This window comes from Chrysochloris asiatica, unplaced genomic scaffold (assembly GCF_000296735.1).
Source record: "Chrysochloris asiatica unplaced genomic scaffold, ChrAsi1.0 scaffold00125, whole genome shotgun sequence".
Lineage (NCBI taxonomy): Eukaryota > Metazoa > Chordata > Mammalia > Afrosoricida > Chrysochloridae > Chrysochloris > Chrysochloris asiatica.
In genome coordinates this window covers 8932780-8941543 of record NW_006408643.1, presented here as the reverse complement: position 1 = coordinate 8941543, position 8764 = coordinate 8932780, and positions in this window count along the sequence as shown.

Genomic DNA, 8764 nt, shown 5'->3' with positions numbered 1-8764 from the left:
AGTTTGGAGAGAGAGAGAGTGAAGAGGGTAAGTCTTCAAACAACATTAAGACTCCTGTAATGTCGCTATGGGTCGGAACCAACTTGACGGCACTTAAGAACAACAACAATGTTACCTTGGAGTCCCGGGTGTGGCGCTGTGGGTTAATGCACCAGACTGCAAAGCCGTTTGAACTGCAAGGTCAGCGGTTCAAGCTCACCAGCTGCTCCTCGGAAACCCTATACAGGGTCGCTATGGGTGGGAACCGACTCGACGGCACTTCACAACAACAACAACAGTGTTACCTTGGATTGTGGGCCCTTCTAACCTGATAAATACAACCTGGGAAAAACATTTGCCAGCAGCTCAGAGATGTTGTTGTCAAGTGCCATCAAGTCGGTTCCGACTCATAGCGACCCTGGATAGGGTTTTCCAAGGAGCAGCTGATGAACTTGAACTGGCAACCTTGTGGTTCAAACCGACTTTGCAGTCCAGCGCATTAGCCAAAGCACCACACCAAGACTCCAAGTTTATAGATTGTTGTTGTTGTTGTGTGCCATGGAGTCGGTTCCAACCCATAATGACCCTGTATAGGGTTTCCGAGGAGCAGCTGGTGAGCTTGAACCACCAACCTTGCAGTTCAAACAGTTTTGCAGTCTGGCGCATTAACCCATAGCGCCATACCAGGACTCCAAGTTTATGGATAGTTAGGCTTATTTTACAGATGAAAAAACTGAGGCAATATGCCCAAGGCCAAAAGGGCAGCTGGGTGTCTGAGTGGCACTCACTGTCATATCCATGGACTCTCAGTGTGTGTGGTGGGCCCACAGGCCCTGCCCTACTGCACTTGGAGAAGTGTTCCTCCAGTTCTCCTACTCCTCAGTTTCCCCACAGGTCCAGCCCTTCCAGGGCGCAGGGCTATTCTTCAAGACCCCTCTTCCCTGAACACCTCAATTCAGTGTCCACCTGCATTAGGGGAGAGGTCAGAACTCAAACAGGAAGGCCCAAAACTTGCCAGCACTCCTGGTCAGGATTCCAATGTGTTCTCTGCTGCCCTCAGAGATGCTGTGATCGAGTCTCATCACGACAGCACCTTCAGTGACCAGGACAGAGCTCGGGCCTAAGTGGATAACTCATCCTCCAGATTCAATTACAACTCAAAGCCTTCTTGGGCCAGCCAAGATCACAATGATGGCCCTTCCTGGCAGCCCTGGTGTTTCTAGCTGCCCCGCCTTCACGAAGGTCATCTACGATAACACGACACTGGAAAATGACTGTGTAATGTTGCTGGAACTGTTCACACACGTTGCCCTTGTGTCCATCAGAAGGTGACCATCTCGTATTTACCACACGCACACAGTGAGTGAGTGCTCAACTCCATTTACCAATGGGCCTGTGAGGAGAGTGGAATCACTCAGCCACACCAGGGAGGCTCAAAGACACCCTTGGACATCATTCACATGACCTCCCAGCTGGGAAACTTGCACTTGCAGGATCAATTAGTAACATCATGTCAAATGAAGAAAACATTGAAATTTTCAAAGACTTCCTTTTGCTTGGATCCACCATCAACACTCATGGAAGCAGCAGTCAAGAAATCAAACAACATATTGCATTAGACAAATGTTCTGCAAATGGCCTCCTTAAAGTGTTCAAGAGCAAAGATGTCAGTTTGAGGACTAAGGTGAGCCTGACCCAAGCCATGGTATTTCCAATCGCTTCATATGTGCGTGGAAGCTGAACAATGAGGAAGAAGTGATGTCTTTAAATTACGGTGGTGTTGGTGATGAATATTGAAAATGCCATGGACTTCCAGAAGACCAAACCAATCTGTCTTAGAAGTGCAGCCAGAGAGGGTGCCAAGACTTCATCTCTCATTCTTGGGACGCATTGTCTGGAGGGACCAATCCTTGGAGAAGGACACCATTCTTGGTAAAGTGGAGGGTCAATGAAAAAGAGGAAGACTCCCAACATTGGACTCAAACATAATGATTCAGAGGATGGCACCGAACGCAGCAGTGTTTTGTTCTGCTGTGTGTAGGGTCTCTATGAGTCAGAACCAACTCAACGGCCCTTAACAACAACAACAACAAGACATTTCCTATCAGTGGAATCAGACACTATATGGCCTTTCGTGTGTGGCTTCTTCACTGGGCATCATCCATGCTGTACACAATCAGTGATTCATTCCTTTTTATGGCTTAGTAATATTGAATGGCATGGATGGGTCACATTTTGTTAGTCTCTCAGTTGATGGCTTCATGATCTTTTGGTTACAATTGTCAGAAGCTCCCGGCCGGTGTAATCAATGGGGTGTTGGAAGTTATGGTGTGTGGGTTCTGAGACCAGGTCAGAAAAGGCCTTCCTTCCTCTCCCTTGAGTCACACACTGTCTCTGGGGGAAGGCAGTCACCACGTTGTGAGGAGACTCAAGCAGCTCTCAGGAGCCGTGAGGAACGGAGGCCCTCAGTCAGCAATCCTGTGAGGGAGTCATCTTGGAAGCGGCTCCTTCAGTCCCCACCAAGCCTTCAGATGCTGCTGCCCCAGCTGCCATCTTGCCTGCAGCCTCATGGAAGGTCCTGAGCCAGAGCCAATTCCTGACCCCCAGAAATAAATGTGGACTGGTGCTTGACGTCACTTAGTTTAGGGTGATATGTCGCACAGCCATATATAAGTAACACAAATGTCCAGACATGCGCACAACTCAGTTCTGTATCTTCCCAGAACATCGTTTTAGGGGAGGGGGAAGACCAAACATTTCCAGCGCGCTCCACTGTGTATCTGGCAAGATGACCTACCTAGAATGTTTATTTCCATCGGTTTGTGGGCGTCAGAACAGCAACAATCTATGAACATCTCCCACGCCCTGGGCCCACAATGGTGGCTCATTAAAAATAAACCAAACTACAGAATGTATTCATTTTGTAACCTCCCAGGCCAATGCTTATTTCTAAGCACAAGAGCTTCAAGAGATGGCAAAGCGCCCACACCACCCTCCCACTGAAAGCTTCTGGAATCTTCTTCAGGGTAGTTAACTGTGTGCATGAAGAAGTAAAATTATTGGAGCTTCAAGAGATAGCAGTGAATCATCCCAGGTAGGCAAGAACTTTTGCATGCGTTTTTTCTTTCTTTTGAACAAACCGCTAAGAAAATCTGTAACTCTTGAACGAGGGAAAACTTGCTTTCTCGCTAGAGTTTCCTGGGGTCTGTTTTATGCTACGCTCCAACCTGAAACCTTGCTGAACGTTCTGGAGCACGTCCTTATATGTCAGTCAAAGCATGTGACACGACACCTCCTCCAATCACAAGCGAGTAAGGCGGGGCAAAGGTGGCAGCATCAGGCGGGAATGGTTGGTTGCTACCATGGCAACAGTTTGTGCCTCACAAAACCTCACAGGGTTCAGGTCCTGGCTCTATCCAAGCGTCTAACTCAGGGCTCTTCATCTCCCCATTTTACAGATGAGGAAACAGAGGCACGAGGGTTTTCTTCACAAACTTCAGACAATAAGACAGGGCTGCTGGATGGGGAACTCTGGATGCACGATTTACCGTGGAGTTAAAAGATCCTGATGCCTCCCAGAAATTAGGCTGAGCAAAAAGCCAGCCCACGATAGAAATGATTCCATCTAGAGGACATTTAAAAATGGCAACTTTTAAAAACGGAGGACAGATTAGGGGTTGCCAGGGGTTAGGGGTGGGGGTGGGTGGGAAGGAGGTGGGTGTAGTTTTCACAGAACAGCGACGTTAAGGTTTTGTGGTGATGGAAATGTTGTACCTTGATCGTCATGGTGAATCCACGGACCCACACAGGTGGTAAAGTAGTATTCACACACACACACACACACACACACACACACACACACACACGACTTCCGGAAACACTGGGGCAGTCCGAATACGATTGGAGGGTTGTACCACTGTGAGCATCTCCCTCCGCTGGGATGTTGTGCTTGATTTGACCCCTGCACTAACTGGGAAAAGTGTAACGCATCTCTCAGCATTGCTTTCAACAACAGCACATGAAGCTACAATGATTTCAGTAAAAATTCCAATTTAAAAAATCCTTCTTGGTCGTTCCTCAATACATTAAACATAGAATTAACACACGACCCGGCAATCCCAGTTCTACCTGTATACCCTAAAAAACTGAAAACAGTTGCTGAACTCGAAACTTGTAGCAGGATTGTTAATAGCTGCATGACTCCCAAAACATCAAAGTAGAAATAATCTAAATGTTCATCACCGCATGAATGGATAAACAAAACACAGCCCATGCACACAGCAGAATATTTCTTATCGCTTTATGGCGATGAGGCAGTTCAGATGCACAACTACCCTATGCACAACACAACAAAATGTCGCTGTGTTCGACCCACTGTTGTAGCTACTATGCTCATCCATCTCATTGGGGGTCTTCCTCTTTTTCTCTGACCCTCCACTTTATCAAGCATGATGTCCTTCTCCAGGGACATCATGGCCCATCCCGACAATATGTCCAAATTGTAAGAGACAGAGTCTGGCCTTCCAGGTTTCTAAGAATCATTCTGGTTGTATTTCTTCCACACAGATTTGTTTGTTCTTTTGACAACCCATGGTATGTTCAATACTCTTCCCCAACACCATAATTCAAAGGCATTGATTGTTCTCCCCTGTTCCTTATTTATTATCTGCCTTTCAGATGCATATGAGGTGATTGAAGGACCAATAGAATATTACTCAGCACTAAAAAGGAATTAAATACTGGTAGATGTTCTAACATGACTCTCAATAAGATGGAGAGACACATTGGCTTCAACAATGGGCTCACACATGACTACTGTGAGAACAGCTCAGGACCAGGCGGTGTTTCATTCTGCGGTCATTCACTCTGACACCAAACGTTGATGCCCACATGGATGCATCTTGAAAACGTTACACTCCGTGGAAGGAGCCAAACGCAAAAGGCCAAATGTTGCAAGGACGTCATGCTTGGCACAGTGGAGTGTCAGTGAAAAAGAGCAAAATCCTCATTGAGATGGATTAACACAGAGCCGCACCACTGGGCTCAGACAGAACAGCGTTGTGAGTCAGAGCCCACATGATGGCACCCAACAACATGGAATACCCAGAGGAGGCACACACATACAGATGGGAAGCGGATCTGGGGTTGCCAGGGATGGAGTGGTCTTCCAGTCCATGGTCTTGTCTCCCCAGTTCCTGGGTTACCAGTCTAACCAGGAACTTGCTGCTTGCTATGAGTAGCATCCCATTCCGAGGCCAGGCGGCAGTGGTTTAGGGCCAATGTTTTAAAATAACTGGAGTCTTTGCTTCCTCCGAAGCCTTGGACTGCTGGCTGCTGCTACCAATTGTAATAGGAGTAAAGGTGCGGCGCCTCCCTCAAAGACACAGCTGAGTGTCATTGAGAAATGGACTTAGCACAAAACACACACACACACACACACACACACACACAGAAAAATAAAAAGCACACATGGTTGTTGTTAGGTTCAAAACAGAGCTCGACCCTGCTCAGTCCAGCACCTTCCTCCATCCACTGTTACGTGTGAGCCCATTGCTGTTGCCACTGTGCTAAACCATGTCGTTGGGGGTCTTCCTCTCTGTCCCTCCACTTTTCCAAGCATAATGTCCTTCTCCAGGGACTGGTCCCTCCTGATAGTATGTCTGAAGTATGTGAAACAAAGTCTGGCCATCCTGGCTTCTAAGGAGCATTCTGTCTGTACTTCTTCCAACACAGATTGGTTTGTGGCAATCCAAGGTGTGGTGAATATTCTTTGTAGCCATGAAGGGCCTTCAAAAAGTTTGTGAATGAAGTCCATGATCTTTGAATCCCATTTCCACAGCTTTTTGAAGCCCCCTGAGACTTCCATAGCCAAACCTCTATTGTTTGTGATCTAGGATGTTCAGTGGAACCTCATCTCTCTCTTCCCTCAGTGGAAGGGTGGGGGAGTGCCCTTATCCTGCCTTGCCCATTTCCAAGTCCTCACCGCTGCTCAGAAGAAACATGCTATGTAATTGAAGAAAGTCCAATAGACCCTGGTCTGTTCTGCCATTGAGACTGTTAGGGATTGAATTGCTCCTCCAAAAAGATATACATGTAACCACAGAGCGCCAGAAAAACAAATAGACCCATGCTGGGAGAAGTGCAGACAGAGTGCTCCTTAGAGGCCAGGATGGCCAAACTTTGTCTCTCATACTTCGGACATATTGTCAGGGGGGACCAGTCTCTGGAGAAAGATATCATGTTTGGTAAGATGGAGGGTCAGAGAAAAAGAGGATGACGCCCAACGAGATGGATTGGCCAAGTGGCCGCATCCATGGACTCAAGTGTGGCAACAGTTGCGAGGTTGGCCCAGGATCAGGCAGTGTTTCGTTCTGCTGTGTGTAAGGTCGCTATGGGTCGGTACCGACTCGATGGCACCTAACAACAACAATGACACCAACGCTGTTGTCCGGGGTCTCTATGAGTTGAAGTTGATTTTATGACACCCAGCACCCACCTAATGCAGTTGGGTCAGTGCTGACTCATGGAAACCCCATAGGGCAGACTCCACCACAGGGTTTCCAGGGCCTCAAAGCCTTACAGGAGCAGACTGACGTCTTTTACCCCAGGAGGAGCTGGTGAATTTGAACGTCAAAGAGACAGATACCACAGAGGGAAGATGGTCATGTGGACACCAAGGCAGAGGTGATAGGAATGCCACAATCACACCCAAAACAGGAAGCGGCAACTATGGAAGTTTGGAGGGAGAACTTGGCCCCACTGACATCCTGACTTCTAACTTCCGCCCTACAAAACTGTGGGAGAAGAAATTTCTATTGTTTTAAGCCCCTCATATGTTTGTAGCGTTTTGTTACACCCCTACGAATACAGGGATGGAGGTAAAACTCTCGTGGGGGAGAAGTGAGTTCTGGGTCCCTGGACAAAGCAGGATCTGTTTAAGTTAAAGGACAAGCTCCCAGGTAAAAAGGAACACAGTTCTTTCATATGTTCAATCAACAGACATTTGGAGAATACCCACTGTGTGCCAGTCTGAACTACTGGGCCAGGGATGGTCAGCAGTGAAAGTCAGAAAAATAAGCCCCGTTTGTCCCTGATGGAGCTTACAACCCAGGGGCAAGGTACCAATTCATCCCCACCTGGAATGAATAATCCATCCGCTTTCCTAGGTGATGGAGCCCAAGGTGTGCAGGGAAGGATGTCATGTGCATCATTGGCCACGCGGTGGCGCCAGAGGATGTTTGTTCTGGTTCAATCTGGTGAGGGTGTCGGCCAGGGCTAAACACAAAAGTGTTGGTGGGTTTATTGGCCTTACGTGCAGCAGCAAATCCACTCCTGGCTTTGACTGAGGTCATGGCATTCAATCAATATCAATTATCTGTGGAATAAATTCCAGTGTGCACTCGTCAATCTGCTGCAAAAGACCTCTATAAGTATCCAAGAACAAAGATGTCACTTTGAGGACTAAGGTGCACCAAGTCACGGTATTTTCCATACGCATGTAAAATCTGGACGATAGAGAATAAAGAACAGCCAATAAGAATGGATGCATTTGAATGAGGGTGTTGGGGAAGAATAATGAAAGTACCACAGGCTGCCAGAAGAACAAATAAATCTGTGTTGGAAGAAGTATAGTCAGAATGTTCCTTCGTTAGAAGCCAGGATGGTGAGAGAAGGAAGTCTCACGTACATGCTATCAGGAGAGACCAGTACTTGGAGAAGGATATGATACTAAAGAAGTTGTTTACTGCCATCAAGTCAGATTGGACTCTTAGGGACCATGTACAAGTGAAAATGGTCACTAAAACGAAGGAGATGCTTAACAAGCTGGGTTGGTACAATGTCATCAACAATGGGCAGAAACATAGCAATACTTGTGAGGATGACCACGCAATGTGTCCTTCAGTTGTGCATAGGATCGTTATTGGGTTGAATGGTACCTAACAACATCATACGTTCACCAAGCCCTGTTCTTTGTGCCACATTTACCCACCAGGGAGATTTAGGAACCAAGGGATGGAGGTCTACACCTTATTATTCTCACTGACTCTGTGCTTTCTCTAGGAGCTCTGGTAGCGTAGTGGTTACAAATTGGGCTGTGAACCGCAAAGTCCACAGTTTGAACCTACCAGCTGTTCTGTGGGAGAAAGATGAGGCTTTCTGCTCCCATAAAGATTTACAGCCTCAGAAACCCTGTACAGGGTCACTATGAGTTGGAATCGACTCCAGGGCACATCACCACCAACAACCACTTCTTTCTCTAAGGAACCCTGGGGGCAAAAATAGTTAAGTGCTTGAAGGAGGAGTTTAGGGGAGGCAGAGTGAGGAAACCTGGGATTGGCTTCTGTTAATACGGCTGTTGCTGGGTCCAATGCTGACCCTACAGTGCTATAGCTGTAGTGTCATAGCGACCCTATATTATAGAAGGAAACACTGCCCAGGCCTGAGCCAACCTCATAATCGTTGGTACACTTGAGCCTATTGTGGGTGCCACTGTGCCAACCTGAGTGTTCCCCTTTTTCACTGACCTTCTACTTTACCAAGCATTGTGTCCTGCTCCAGGTATTGGGCCCGCCCGAGCACACGCACTAAGTCGAGGAGAACCAACTCTCACCATCCTGGCTGCTAAGGAGCGTGCTGGCTGTTCTGCCAACATAGATTTGTTTCTTCTTCTGGAAGTCCGTGGCATACTTAATATTCATTGACAACGCCATAATTCAAAGGTATCAATTCTTCTCTGGTCTTTATTCATTGTTCAGATTTCACATTCATATGTTGTTGTGGTTGT